At 33.8% G+C, this 16,080-nt stretch overlaps 1 non-coding gene across 1 annotated transcript; it reads right to left on the bottom strand.

Annotated features, from left to right (window-relative positions):
* Positions 1 to 15,671: 15,671 nt before the first annotated feature.
* LOC128287704 (small nucleolar RNA R71) lies at positions 15,672 to 15,778 on the bottom strand. The gene has a single exon (XR_008278404.1). It is a non-coding gene; the product is annotated as a small nucleolar RNA R71 (small nucleolar RNA).
* Positions 15,779 to 16,080: the final 302 nt, after the last annotated feature.

Below are 16,080 nucleotides of genomic sequence, written 5' to 3'. Positions count from 1 at the left end.
GTCGCATGAAAAGAACTATCTGACTCATGATCTAGAATTGGTAGCTATTGTTTTTGCATTGAAGATATTGTGTCACTATCTATTTAGTGAGAAATTTCAAGTTTATTCTGATCATAAGAGCCTGAAATATTTGATGACTCAGAAAGATCTGAATTTGAGACAGCGTCGATGGTTAGAGCTATTAAAAGACTACGAGCTTGTGATTGACTACCGTCTAGGAAAGGCTAATGTTGTTGTTAATGCTTTAAGTAAAAAAATCATTGTTTGCTTTACGTGTAGTGAATGCGCATATGGCTATGTCTGATGATGGTTCGATAATAGCTGAATTAAAAGCAAGACCATTATTTATTCAATAGATTTGTGATGCTTAGAAAGTTGATAATGATTTGCTAGCAAAACGGGGCCAATGTGATTCGAATGTTGATTCAAAACTTCGAGTTGATGCTGAGGGTTGTCTGAGGCTCAGAAATCGAATATGTGTTTCGAGAAATCCAGAGTTGATTCAGATGATTTTGAATGAAGCTCATAATAGTCGATTATCTGTTCACCCGGGTAATACGAAAATGTATAATGTAACATCCCGAATTAGGGCTTAGTCTAAATAGTGGTTTCAGGACCACAAATCTGACGTTAAAATAATTATTTTATGATCATTATAAGGTTTAGGATATGAAAATAAGCATGCGTTAATGTTTCATGAAGAAATTCTATCTGTAAGGTGTCCAATTAGAAATTAGAGACCAAATTGAATAAATTGCAAAACTTGGATTCTAGACGTAATTTGTATGAAATTGCTTTGGAATATTAATTAGAGGTTCTTAAAGAGTAATTTTCCAAATTTTTAAGTTTTTGGACAAAAATGGGCATGCATGAAAAATTTTGGAAGTTTAGTAAGGAAGGGTATTTTCGTCATTCGGTAATAAACTAAATAAAAAGGGAAAAATCAAGCTAAAATCTGCTCATTTTCTTCTCCATGCTGCCGAAATTATAAGGGTCTCCACAGCTAGGGTTTTCAACATTTTCAAGCTCAATAGTAAGTGCTCCCTAGCCCCGTTTTTAACGTTCTTCGTATCTTTGAGATCCTCGTAACATGCTCTCTCTATTTCTACCCATATTTCAAGCTAGGGTTCATGTTCAAAAATTTACTCATGCATGAGATGCTTGTGTTTTGATGATTTATGGAGGAATATGAGGGTTTAAAAGATGGTAAACAACCTTTACTAAGTAGTTTTTCATGGAAATGGCTTAATGAACCATTTTGTAAAAGTTGTGAAAATGGGTAGAAAAATGTGAAATGAATGAAAATATGGGCTGCTATAGGCAAGAAAAATATTTGGCTAGGCTTGGGTAACTTAGAAATTTCATGCATTTCATTATACGAGCCTTAGCACTCAATTGTAAAAGTGTGAAGGGTTAATGGTAGATTGGTCATTTTATCTGGGGTGAGTTTTAAATCCTAAAATGAAAAATGTGATGTATTAATAGTCAGATTTTATTGATATAGACCTGAGGAACCAATTCTGGAGGTCGACCATGGAAAACGAAAGGTTTCGGAATAACTGAAATACGAAACCGAAGCAATTACCTGGTAAGTTCGTATAACCCGAAGTAAACTCTTAATATACTTAAATATGCATGTTCTTGAATGTATGAAAAATTAGATATACGTTGCATGATAATTCATGAAATGTGGTAGTGTAATTGAAAAGATGATAAATGTCCCGGTTGAAATTGAAAGAGAAATCCGATGGATAAATTATGGGTTACATGACATGAGATCCTGCATGTGTTGCAGAAAATGATTTAGCCCGGACGGGTAATCAGATAATCTCAAAATGGAAAATATCTAGCCCGAACGGGTGTTTCTTGAGTGATTGAACCTCCCGAAGAATATGGGTGCATTAAGGATTTAGCCCGAAAAGGTAATCCGATTTGAGGACTGAGTTTAGCTTGGGCAGGCAATTCAGATCTGAGCTTATGGGAGCAATTATCGTTAAAAGGGATTTAACCTCGACTAGTAATCCCGGCATTGCTCTATGAGTTATTACTACGGTGGATTTAGCCTGGAATGGTAATCCTGCCGTAAGATATAAGGTTCACGGGAGTGCGTACTCGAGATGATCACTTGTATGACTTTATGGTAAATGGCTATCCATCAAGATGTCTGAAAAAGTTCAGCGGGATTAACATGAGAAATGAAGAATGAAAATATTGAATTGACGAGCTCATCTAAGACTAATGACATGATGTATTGTTATGAAACTAACTTGATGATTGAGTGCATGTGATAGGAAAACTGTTTCATGCTTGATGGAATTATTGCCTAAATATGGTTGTATGCTAATTAACTAGTAAGTTTACTTTCTAGTTATAGGGACTTACTAAGCATATAAATGCTTACCCCTTTCTCTTTTCCCAGTCTTACAGAGCTTGTGGACTCGTGAAGATTGGAAGATGGTTGGAGAATCAACACACTATAGACCTGTCCTGCTTTGGTAAATAGATACTTTCATTTTGTTTCATGGCATGTATAGGATTTTTGGTTATTTTTTTATGTGTCTTTTGGCTAGCCAATGTAAGGGCTAAATGGTATACTTATTCTTTTGTATATGGCCATAAGATATGGCTCATATTGATGTAGGTAGCAAACCTACCAATGATGCATGTCTATGTTTAATTGTTTCATGAAATGTGATGATGAGGGTTATCATGAATGAATAATTGAAATAGAACCTAATAATTTGAGAGTGGACATAACGTATAATGGTATATGATTACAACATGACCTAAATGTAAAATATTCTATGTTAATCCCTAATAAAAAATGGATAATTTAGCATGTACTAAACTGATGAGATGAGGTTGACATGCAATTGGGTTATGCTAAGGTTGTTTACGAGTATGATTAGGCCATGTTAAATGCCATTGAATTCTTTAAGTGTGTATGGACGATAGACGGTGAGCAAAGGCATGGTAAATAGCCCTAAAAAGGTTCACACGAGTAGACATACGGGCATGTGTCCAGGTCGTGTGTGACACATGATGTAACATCCCTAACCCGTAACCGTCGCTGGAATGGGGCTATGAGGCATTAGTAAACAAAAGTACAGTTCGGAATATTTTCATATTAATTCAAGTCATAATCATGAATATATAACAATCGTATTACATATGCGGACCATGTGTTCCATGTAATTCAAGATTTAAATCGCAACAATGCTTATGACTTAATCTAATATCTAATCATTAATTTATTATCATTCATCACATAGCTTAAGCAAAACATAATCCTAAATGTACATATTAAAATAATTCATTACATATACAAAACATATAACATATCGATAATTTCCTTGTGGAATATTTGACCTATATTCTTATACTTAAATGTAATATCCTGATTTTGGGCCTAGTCGGAATAGTGGCTTTGTGACCACAAAATACGACATAGAAATAATTCTTTTATGATTATTTTAAGGTCTATGATATGATTGCATGATTGTGTGAAAATTTCGTGAAGAAATTTTATGCATAAAGTGCTTAAATTGAAATTAGGGACTAAATCGAATAATTTGCAAAACTTGCATTCTAGAAGTTTCTAGTATGAAATTGTTTTGAAATATTAATTAGGAGATCTTAAAGAGTAATTTTACCAATTTCTAAGTCTATGGACAAAATTGGACATGGATGGAATTTTTGAAAGTTTAGTAGTAAGGGCATTTTGGTCATTTAGGGTAAAATGAATTAAAATACAAAATTAAAAGCCAATTTTGCTCATCTTCAACCCCATGGCGAATATAGCAAGGAGAAACCATGGCTAGGGTTTTCAAGCTTCCAAGCTCGATTAGCAAGGAAAAGCTGGAATTGGGCTAAAATGGGAAAATACCAAGTTGTGGACGAAATGGTAAAAATAGCCATTTTCGCATACGAGGTAAGTTCATGTGTAAATAATGTAGCATAATGGTTATTTTTAAGTTATTGATGTTAAATATATGATATGCTGATTTTTATCATGAAATATATGCTTTGTGGTTATTTTGAATAAAATGCAAATTAAGTATATTATTTGTTAAATATAATTGTTACCGAGTATTGATTTGGCATTCTACGGAAGACGACAAGGATAAGTGTTCGAGGAAAAAGCCCGTTTGAACCTTAGGAATAGATTAGGATACAAGTGACATGTCACTAGGATGGTTGAGCATCCGAACTCGTTGAGTTGAGTCCGAGTTCACTTATGGATGCGAATGTCCGAACTCGTTGAGTTGAGTCCGAGTTCGTGAGATGTAACTAGGCATCCGAACTCGTTGAGTTGAGTCTGAGTTCACTTATGGATGCGAACGCCCGAGCTCGTTGAGTTGAGTCCGAGTTCACTTATGGGCGGGTTACATGGTAGCTTGGCTACATATGTGGCACTTATGTGCAAACTTTCCATGTATCCGAATTATATTCGATGTGTTCAACGGGTAAAGTTCTACTCAAATAGAGGAATACTCAAGATGAAAGGGACGTATTGGTAAGTGTTGTGAAATGGATACTTTGAACAGGTATGTACTTAACCCTCGGGTTGAAAACTCGATATAACAACAATATGGTAAGATGATAAATGAAAAGGTGATATGAATGTCTTGGTGATGATTATGCAAATGATGTTTTATGTTTGCTTATATGGTTATGTTACTTGCTATTTGCATGTGAGCTTACTAAGCATTTATGCTTACTCCTCCTTTTCATTCCTTGTAGTGTTGACAAGCCAGCTCGAAATCGGAAGCGGTCGGAGGCACGCTCACACTATCCGTATACCATCTTGGCATAATGGCTTGTATATTTTGAGTATGGCATGTATAGCATTATAATCATTTTGTATATATGGTCTTATGATATGGTTATTGAGTGGTATGGAAATAGAAATGCTTGGTAATGATTAGCCATTGGAATGGCTAATCATGATCATATTTGGTATTATGTATGTCAAATTGCTAGCTAATCCATGGAAACCATGAAATAGGTAAAATTTACCATAAAATAGATTCAGACAGCAGCAGTGACGTGAGTTTGTAAAATCACTAAAAATAGTAGAAATGGAATTAAATAATGAATAAGTTATGGAATCGAAGCTTGATGAGTCTATTTTCATATGGAATAAGTGAAACAGGTATATGAGCTATATTTTATGAGATGTTTAAATTTTTGTAAAACAGGGCCAGAGCGATTTCTGGATCCCCTGTTCTGACTTTGGAAATTCACCATAAATTTTACAAAGATAATTAGAAGTCACGCTTTATATGTACAGATTTCTTATTGAGTCTAGTTTTATTAGAAACAAACGTCATAGTCATTGAAGCTCTGTACAGGGAGATATCTGATTCGTAATACACAGAGGTCAGAGTAGTTGAACCCTGAAACAGGGGAGACTTTAACTAATAAACTGTACTAATTGGCCCTACCAAAAATTCTAGAAAAAAATTAGTAGATATATATATGAGTCTAGTTTCAGGAAAAATTTACAGAATTGGATTTCGAGTTTTGTAACTCGAGATAAGATTTTTAAAGCGACTGTGATGCAGTTAGCCAGCTTGTCTGGAAATTTTAAAATGAATTGTATGAGCTGTTTAATTGATGAATTAAGTCCGTTAACACCTCGTGTTCGACTCCGAAAACGGTCTCGGGTACGGGGTGTTACATTTATTGGTATCAGAGCAGGTTTATTCGGTTCTCGGACTAACCTAGCATGTGTAAAAGTTTAGTTGTACATGCCACTGATCTGTGATAGTGTGATGTCTTCCGACGCGTATAAGTACCGTATTATTTAGACAGGGTACTCTCCAACCGAGCTGTGCCGACCATGTTCAATGTTATGTGAAGATATTTGAGTAAAATTATGATTATGATAAGTCTCGGTTCAGAAAAGTATGAATAAAAGTTTATGATACATATGTGATAATATGTGAGATGAAAGTTCATGTTGTGATAAATATCCATATTTGCTTAATGCTCATACGATATAGTGTATGTGGCTTACTTGATAAGATGAACGGAATAAATAGAAAGTAGTAGAGGTATGAATAAAGGTCATAATATCATAATACTGAATGAAAATGTCCTTGTCTTGATTGGACGTTGAATGTTGATGAATGTTAATGATATACAATTTTTTATGAGATAAAGGATTATAATGAAATGAACTTATCTATGTTAAATTGCTGGACTGAATTGTATGATTGTAATGATATGTACATGATGATGCACGAAATGAAAGTTGTGATTGTGATGCAAATATCTATGTTTGTTTGGCCTTATATAATGTCATGAGCATGAATTAATTTAATTAAATGAATGGATAAGTAAAGCTGTCTAGAAAACATAGAATGTATGCATAAGTATATTGTCTAAATGGGACAATAGGAAAATTGGTGTAAGCCAACATGAATGAATGACATGATTTTGATGATGTTACTATGATGATGGAAGTTGTGTCATATGTGTATGTATAAGAAAGTCGAGTCAGAGGTCCTACAACCCCTCCCCCTTACCGAAGTGGTACTTATAATGGAATTTCATGAGATTTGTATTGAATAAGTTTTTGGTTGAGAACCCAAAGAGTACAGTGATAGAATAATTATAAGTATGATTAGAGATTGAAAATGAGCTGATAAGTAAAGTCAGAGCCAGTAAAGTATCGGATTGACGTAAAAATTATTGGAGTTATGCACTGTCCCAGTTAGAAAAGGAATTCTCCTTGGTAAACCGAATTACTCAGGTGCAAGGTCGAGAAAAGTGTAAATCGAAATTTATTCAGAACTGGCCTTCTTTAGTGAATGGTTTAATATGAAATTTGTGTGGCAGAACTAGTTGGGGAAATGATAATTGAAATGTGAACTATCTGAGTGACAGTTATGATGGACAGATTTAGCGATCTCTTTTGAGATGTTCTATGTGTTTACTTGTTCTCAAAAATATTTCTATGGCTATTGATCTTCGAAGAAATTCTTGTTATATGGGAATGTCTTCTAATTAGGTGTTGGATGAAAGCATTGGTAGTCGACTAGTTTATAATTTATATTGCTCTATTTCATCGGGTATTCTATTTCATTTCGTCGATAAGAATTGATGAGAGAATACGTATGATATTATGATTCTGTTTCTTCTACTTGATGCTTCATCTAATATATATGTATGGGAAGATATATTGATCTTGTTATATTTGATTTCGTGGGATTAAATGATGTTTTCTTCGGACTTTCTTTCTTTGAAGAATTATCGGGTATTCCGTATTTTCTCTATGAGTTTGGTTTTCGATTCTCGGCATAGTATCGTATCTTGGGTTTCTTTATCCCGGATCTCTTTATTCGGATTTCTTTATTCGGGTTTCTCTATCTTGGATTTCTTTATTCGGTTTTCTTGTTATCTTTGTTCCATAATTTGTCAATTACAACTCATGTTCAAGTGGGTTCTTCGCTTCGTGATAATCATGTCAAATATGACTATACTTCTAATTTGCTCTTGGTAATGTGGTAATTTTAGTATTGGGATTTTTCTAATTTACGTGCAAGGATTTGACATCGATAAAGGCATAGGTGATAAAAGCGAGTTTTAGTCGGTATGGTAAATTATTTATTTGAAAGATTTCATGTGACAATTATGTCGGATTATTTTCCCAAGTCGATAATAGAATTTCATTTTGTACGGATAAAAGAGTAAATAGTTTGAACGAGAAGTGTATATTTATTAGAAAAGAGTTGGATATTAGTTTAAGTCACTACGAATGATAAGGTTTCCATCTTGTGAAAGCTGAAAAGTTTATTACATGTTGACAGAGTTCGGATAGATGAGAATATTGGTAACCGAAGCGTCTAAACTAGACTAGTCTACATTGAGCAAAGACTTTCTGACTTTCAGTAATGTATTGTTGTATGAATTGTGATGTGTTTCAAGACAGTGAGGTAATGTGATAGTTTAGAGCATCTGATGTTACATAAAATCGGAGTTGTTAAAGGGGTTAAAGCCGAGCATTGGGATCTATCAAAATTATCCCTGTCAGTGTTGATATTGGGATGGAAATGAGAAGGATTATTCTTGAGGCCATATCAGAATCATTTCTATGGCGGAAAGAGGAAAATGTGATGTATCCTATTATTAAATGTTTGGCGAGATCTACAAGTCATATCTCGTATTGAATGAATTCCTACTCATCGATCCATGGAATTTCGGTCTCTTTGATTGTTGGATTTCTTGGAATTCGGTCTCCATTAAATCAAGTTGAGATCCGGTTTTATGTCATGATATCATGGGAAGCGAGAAGGGTTGAAAGTTTAAGAACAGTTGAGAGTTGAGGCTGTAAGCTTTTAGATCATATGAGAAATTGAAGAGATGTATTGGAGGTGCAGTCTAAGTGCAAGTTCTTGACACCGAATATGAGATTAAAAGTGAAGACCGCTTTTACGGTAAGATTTTAGGGACAAAAATCACGAAGGGGGAGAGTTGTAATATCGATTTTGGGCCTAGTCGGAATAGTGGCTTTGTGACCACAAAATATGAGATAGAAATAATTATTTTATGATTATTTTAAGGTCTATGATATGATTGCATGATTGTGTGAAAATTTCGTGAAGAAATTTTATGCTTAAAGTGCTTAAATTGAAATTAGGGACTAAATCGAATAATTTGCAAAACTTGCATTCTAGAAGTTTCTAGTATGAAATTGTTTTGAAATATTAATTAGGAGATCTTGAAGAGTAATTTTACCAATTTCTAAGTCTATGGACAAAAATTGGACATGGATGGAATTTTGGAAAGTTTAGTAGTAAGGGCATTTTGGTCATTTAGGGTAAAATGAATTAAAATACAAAATTAAAAGCCAATTTTGTTCATCTTCAACCCCATGGCGAATATAGCAAGGAGAAACCATGGCTAGGGTTTTCAAGCTTCCAAGCTCGATTAGCAAGGAAAAGCGAAATTCGGGCTAAAATGGGGAAAATACCAAGTTGTGGACAAAATGGTAAAATAGCCATTTTAGCATACGAGGTAAGTTCATGTGTAAATAATGTAGCATAATGGTTATTTTAAGTTATTGATGTTAAATATATGATATGCTGATTTTTATCATGAAATATATGCTTTGTGGTTATTTTCGAATAAAATGCAAATTAAGTGTATTATTTGTTAAATATAATTGTTACCGAGTATTGATTTCGGCATTCTACGGAAGACGACAAGGATAAGTGTTCGAGGAAAAAGCCCGTTTGAACCTTAGGAATAGATTAGGATACAAGTGACATGTCATTAGGATGGTTGAGCATCCGAACTCGTTGAGTTGAGTCCGAGTTCACTTATGGATGCGAATGTCCGAACTCGTTGAGTTGAGTCCGAGTTCGTGAGATGTAACTAGGCATCCGAACTCGTTGAGTTGAGTCTGAGTTCACTTATGGATGCGAATGCCCGAGCTCGTTGAGTTGAGTCCGAGTTCACTTATGGGCGGGTTACATGGTAGCTTGGCTACATATGTGGCACTTATGTGCAAACTTTCCATGTATCCGAATTATATTCCGATGTGTTCAACGGGTAAAGTTCTACTCAAATGGAGGAATACTCAAGATGAAAGGGACGTATTGGTAAGTGTTGTGAAATGGATACTTTGAACAGGTATGTACTTAACCCTCGGGTTGAAAACTCGATATAACAACAATATGGTAAGATGATAAATGAAAAGGTGATATGAATGTCTTGGTGATGATTATGCAAATGATGTTTTATGTTTGCTTATATGGTTATGTTACTTGCTATTTGCATGTGAGCTTACTAAGCATTTCTGCTTATTCCCTCCTTTTCATTCCTTGTAGTGTTGACAAGCCAGCTCGGAAATCGGAAACGGTCGGAGGCACGCTCACACTATCCGTATACCATCTTGGCATAATGGCTTGTATATTTTGAGTATGGCATGTATAGCATTATAATCATTTTGTATATATGGTCTTATGATATGGTTATTGAGTGGTATGGAAATAGAAATGCTTGGTAATGATTAGCCATTGGAATGGCTAATCATGATCATGTTTGGTATTATGTATGTCAAATTGCTAGCTAATCCATGGAAACCATGAAATAGGTAAAATTTATCATAAAATAGATTCAGACAGCAGCAGTGACGTGAGTTTGAAAAATCACTAAAAATAGTAGAAATGGAATTAAATAATGAATAAGTTATGGAATCGAAACTTGATGAGTCTATTTTCATATGGAATAAGCGAAACAGGTATATGAGCTATATTTTATGAGATGTTTAAATTTTTGTAAAACAGGGCCAGAGCGATTTCTGGATCCCCTGTTCTGACTTTGGAAATTCACCATAAATTTTACAAAGATAATTAGAAGTCATGCTTTATATGTACAGATTTATTATTGAGTCTAGTTTTATTAGAAACAAACGTCATAGTCATTGAAGCTCTGTACAGAGAGATATCTGATTCGTAATACACAGAGGTCAGAGTAGTTGAACCCTGAAACAGGGGAGACTTTAACTAATAAACTGTACTAATTGGCCCAACCAAAAATTCTAGAAAAAAATTAGTAGATATATATATGAGTCTAGTTTCAGGAAAAATTTACGGAATTGGATTTTGAGTTTTGTAACTCGAGATATGATTTTTAAAGCGACTGTGATGCAGTTAGCCAGCTTGTCTGGAAATTTTAAAATGAATTGTATGAGCTGTTTAATTAATGAATTAAGTCCGTTAACACCTCGTATTCGACTCCGGCAACGGTCTCGGGTACGGGGTGTTACATTAAACAAGTCATGCATATACATAAGTTAATTATCCATTGAACTAAATTTCATTACTGACCCTTTTTATTCATATTTGCGGCATTAATGTGTTAAACTATGGGTAATTCATATGTTATATATTAATTTGATTTAATAACAACATTTGGTTATAAATAACCCATTTTAATTCTATGTATGCTTGGCTAACTCAACTCATTTATACATATTTAATAATTTATACTTACCTAACAAATTCACATTGTCATGCACATATGCATATCAGCCATATTACAAGTACATATATTTATACATGAATAACATTTAAAAAATCTTGACTAACATAATATGACCAATTACCGAGCATACACATATCCTTATATAAACCAAAACCCCAATTTGCCTTACCTATCAAACAACAATTTGAATGTCATCCATATCATTAATATGGGCCATAAATTAACACTTAATTTAAACCATGAATATGTCTTGATTTTTACTTAACAATACATAACCTATCTTAGCTTAATTAACATCCATTAAAAAAAACATATAGCTAAATCACAAAGTACTTTCACAAGCTTTATATACTCAAATACACTCACAAAATTGATCAACATGACATATGGCATAATAATCATAATAAACTTAGACCATGACCCAACCAAAATGGATTTGAACCTATGATTAAAGCCATTTTTGATACATGAAATGCTTACCACAAACATCAAACATAACAATGATATAATTCATTAGTAAACACCAAATCCACCTCATGCAATTAAATGTACTTTCAATACATTATACCATAATCGAACCTGTTAATGATGTACATATATATAATATATGCAACTTACCTAAAATTTATATAACAGTTAATATAATATGCATACCACACATTTGACCGAATTTTATTCATGAAGCATGCACAATATTTATCAACACCTGAGCTCAATGAACATTTAACCAAAAACATGTGAAACCAAATTTAAGCATATCAAGTAAACCATTTTCAAAGCATATGGTACGTAACACAAACATTATACGTACATGGCTCGTAACTATAGGACCAAAGTGAACATAAGCTGAACATAACACAACCAAATCTTAAAGATAAAAGCTTAGCCATTTTCGCATGGCTTATATACATAACCAACATTCAGCATTTTCAAAATATGTTCCAGCCTATACATGCCATAGTTCCAAAATGCAACTTATAAAATACCGAAGGTGGCTGATAGTGTGATAGACTTTGCTGACGATCCCTGAGCTTGTAACTTGATCCAAAATATATAAAACGGAGTAAGCAAGAACATACAGGGTAAGCTAACTTAGCTTAGTAAGTAATAAGCAAATAAACAACTCAATATTATTATAGTCAACTCATATAAACTAAATGAATTACATTAACATTACCATGCCTAATCTCAAACGTACAAATTCCATAATTAAAATATTTTCATAAACAATTACCCACCTAAACCGAACACTCATATAGTCATATAATATATTATCAATCAACATCCAAATCAAATAGTCATAATAAACCGTACATCCATTTATTCATATACGCAACTCAAGAATCATAGATTAACATCACATATATAAATATTACCTATATAGCTGAACATACCAACTCATACATGCACATATTTAAGAAACATATCAATGATATACAATTTATTCATTCACTGACTGAATACACATACCACATGTACATATATTCTTCATTTGCATTGGACATGATTTACATTAAATATTCATAACACTTACTAACCATATCTCAAGTAGATATCAAGCTAATTCATACCTGACCATTTAGCTCGTTTTTCACATTTGAACACCACTTGTCTTTGCCTGATGAACCATTCGAAATTAGGTAGGACACTAGGATAATCACACATTTATCATACAATGCCAACGTCCTAGACGTGGTCTTACATGTAGTCACATACCGATGCCGCTGTCCCAGACAGGGTTTTACTCGTAAGCACATATCGAAATCACATATCGATGCCATGGTCTTACTCGCACACATATATCAGAATTCTATGTCATGACATATGTATCCTAACTATTCCTAAGGTTTATACGGGGCTTTCAGACGTCGTAACTCAGTCAAAATGAATGCTTGAACATAGTTACCCAGCTTATTCACATTCGACAATAGCATACATAATTTCATATTTTTCATACCAGCATATGTATTTAGCATTTAGCTACAATTAAACACGTCTATTTGCTTATAAACTTACCTCAGACGTTATAAAACGAGACAGGGCTGTTAGTCAACAACTTTCATTTTTCCCCAATCCAAATCTGATTTTTTTGGTTCTTGATCTAAACATATTCAAATTAAGCTCATTAAAACATATTTTCATTCAATTTAGCCCAAAAACACATAAATGGGCAAATTACCATTTTACCCTAACATCTACTCTTTTTACAATTTAGTCCCTATTGTACAAAACACAAAATATTCAAAATTTCAAGATACCCATGTTTGGTCGAATAATCCTAGTGTTCATACAAGCCCATATATTTCATTTATTTCACATTTTAGTCCCTCAAATTATTATTTTTGCAATTTAGTCCTAATTAATCAAAATCATCAAAAACTCCAATACAAAATATGTTAATCTAAAACATATCTTTAATATTTAATCACCAAACAACAAAAATCACAAGATATCAACAATGGTATAACTCAAAATATTCATCAAAATCAAAAATTAAAGCTTGGGTCTTGAAGATTACTAAGCAAGGATCTCAAAAACATAGAAATTATAAAAAACTGAACAAGAAACGAACCTTGATTGAGCTTGAATATATGTCGAACCCTAGCTTGGTTTCTTCCTTTTTCTTTGTTTTAACTTTTGGCCAAGTGAAAAAAATAATTGATAAACCGTAATTCATACATATTTTTACCCCATGTTTAACGCATTTTATGGATGATTTCCCATTAGAATTGGTGAATTCGATGCTCCTAATGCTTTAATTTCATGTTTTATACTTAGGAGAGCATAGGAGAGCGAAAGGAAAGAGAAATGGGCAAAAAATGGAGAAAATGGGCTAAAGTACGAAATTAACATGGCCTGGACCTCTTCACACAGGCAGATTTGGCAGGCTCAAGCACGGCCTGAAGTAATCGAACAAGGGCGTGTCCCTGCCGAGCCCAAGTTGAGTCCAATTCGAAAAAGGCTAATTTTAAGGGCTCTTAGGCATTCCAAAGCCTATAAATACACCCTAGGGGAGGAAGAAAGGGGGACATATAGGGAGGGAGTAAGAAATTACTCCGAAGAAGCCAATTGATCCATCTCAGAAGCTGGATTCATCATCAAGACTAAAGATCTCTCCTCAATTTCCCCTTCAGGAGTTTTGGGTTTTCTTTATGTTTTGTATTCTTTATTATTCTGAGATGTTTTCTTATTTAGTTATGAACTAAAACCCCTAAATACCTAAAGGGAATAAAACCTAAGACGAATGTTGTTATTATTTTTTGAATTGTATGATCAATATTTAACTTATTCTTAATTACGTATTCTTAATTCTTGTTTTGATATCACAGGATACTGATTCAAGATAAGCTTTTATTCAGAGGACAAATAGACCCTGTCTAAGAGTGCATTTTTCATAATTAAGCGGAGTTGTTTGCACGCCTAGACATAGGGTGACAAGATTTTGCCGGATTAGGGTGAAACCTAATAAGGGGATCCATAGATCGAGTTAATGCAACCCTAGGGTGATAATTAGAAAAAGGTCTCAATTATTCAATCTAGGGATTAGACGTTATTATTCTTGAATAGGGATAATAACATAACTTAGGGATCTCTACGGAACAAGTTAAATGAATAAATCGTCCCATTTGGAGCCAGAATAACAAGTACAGTCTAGGTGGATTTTTCCTTAGGTATTGTCTTAATTCAATCGATTTTCCCAAAAGCAATTCCCCAATTCTATTCTTTATGAGTTCTTAGTTTAGATAATTAGTTAGTTAAAACAAAACCTCTTTATTCTTAGGCTAGATAATAAAAAGACAGTCATTACTAGTACTTTTAGTTCCTTTGGGTTTGACAATCCGATCTTGCTAAAACCATACTACTGTTCGATAGGTACACTTTCCTACATCGCTATAATAGTTAGTTTCAAGAACGATTAATTATAAATATTTAAAACCTATCATGAAATCACACGATCAAGTTTTTGGCGCCATTTCCGGGGAATTAAGATATTAGGAACACTCAATTTTTATTACTTTAGCCATTTATTTTTCTTGCAATTTAATTTAATTTAATTTATTATTATTATTTATTAATTTACTTTTTTCTTTCTCTTGGCAGGTTTTTATAGTTTATGACTAGAAAAAACCTGTCAGGACCACTACTTTTTGACGAAGAAATTGATTTTACAGTTCGTAGACATCAAAGTGAAATAAGGCGAAGCTTAAGATACACAGAGAACGAGCAAGAAGACGATACTCAACCCCCAACCATAAAGATGGCTAAAAACCAAGACAATTAACTACCTCCTACAATTGCGGTGAATCAAAATCCTGCTCCACGCACTATGTATGATTATGCTAAACCTTCTTTAACAATAGCTGAATCAAGCATAGTTAAACCTGCTGTAGTTGCAAATACTTTTGAACTAAAACCTAACACTATTCAAATGATACAGCAATTTGTATAGTTTGATGGTTTGCAGGATGAGGATCCCAACGCTCACTTAGCAAACTTCTTAGAACTATGCGATACATTTAAAAGATGGTGCCATTCATCTTCGGTTATTCCCTTTTTCATTAAGAAACAAAGATAAATAGTGGTTGGACTCATTACCACGAGGGTCAATCACCACTTGGGAACAACTGACCGAAAAATTTCTATTAAAATATTTTTCGCCGGCTAAAACGGCTAAATTACGTAATAATATCTCTTCATTTGTACAAATGGACTTAGAAACTCTTTACGATGCATGGGAGAGATACAAAGACTTACTGAGAAGGTGCCCTCACCATGGGTTACCACTTTGGCTATAGGTTCAAACGTTCCATAATGGCCTGAATCCTTCGACTCGACAAATGGTTGAGGCAGCTACTAGCGGAACCATCAATAATAAAACACCTGAAGATGCCTATGAGTTTATAGAGGAGATGTCACAGAATAACTATCAGTGGCAAGATATGAGGACTAAGTTAACTAAAATAGCAGGCGTTTATAATGTTGATTCGGTTGCTATGCTGTCAAACCAAGTAGAACTTCTAAATAAAAAATTTGACCGTTTACTTGGTTTTACTCAAGTACATCCAGTAATGAGGTGCGAGA

This window comes from Gossypium arboreum, chromosome 13, assembly GCF_025698485.1.
Source record: "Gossypium arboreum isolate Shixiya-1 chromosome 13, ASM2569848v2, whole genome shotgun sequence".
In the NCBI taxonomy this organism is placed as follows: Eukaryota; Viridiplantae; Streptophyta; class Magnoliopsida; order Malvales; family Malvaceae; genus Gossypium; species Gossypium arboreum.
The sequence above is the reverse complement of the archived record's forward strand: the minus strand, read 5'-3'. Positions and strand labels throughout refer to the sequence as shown.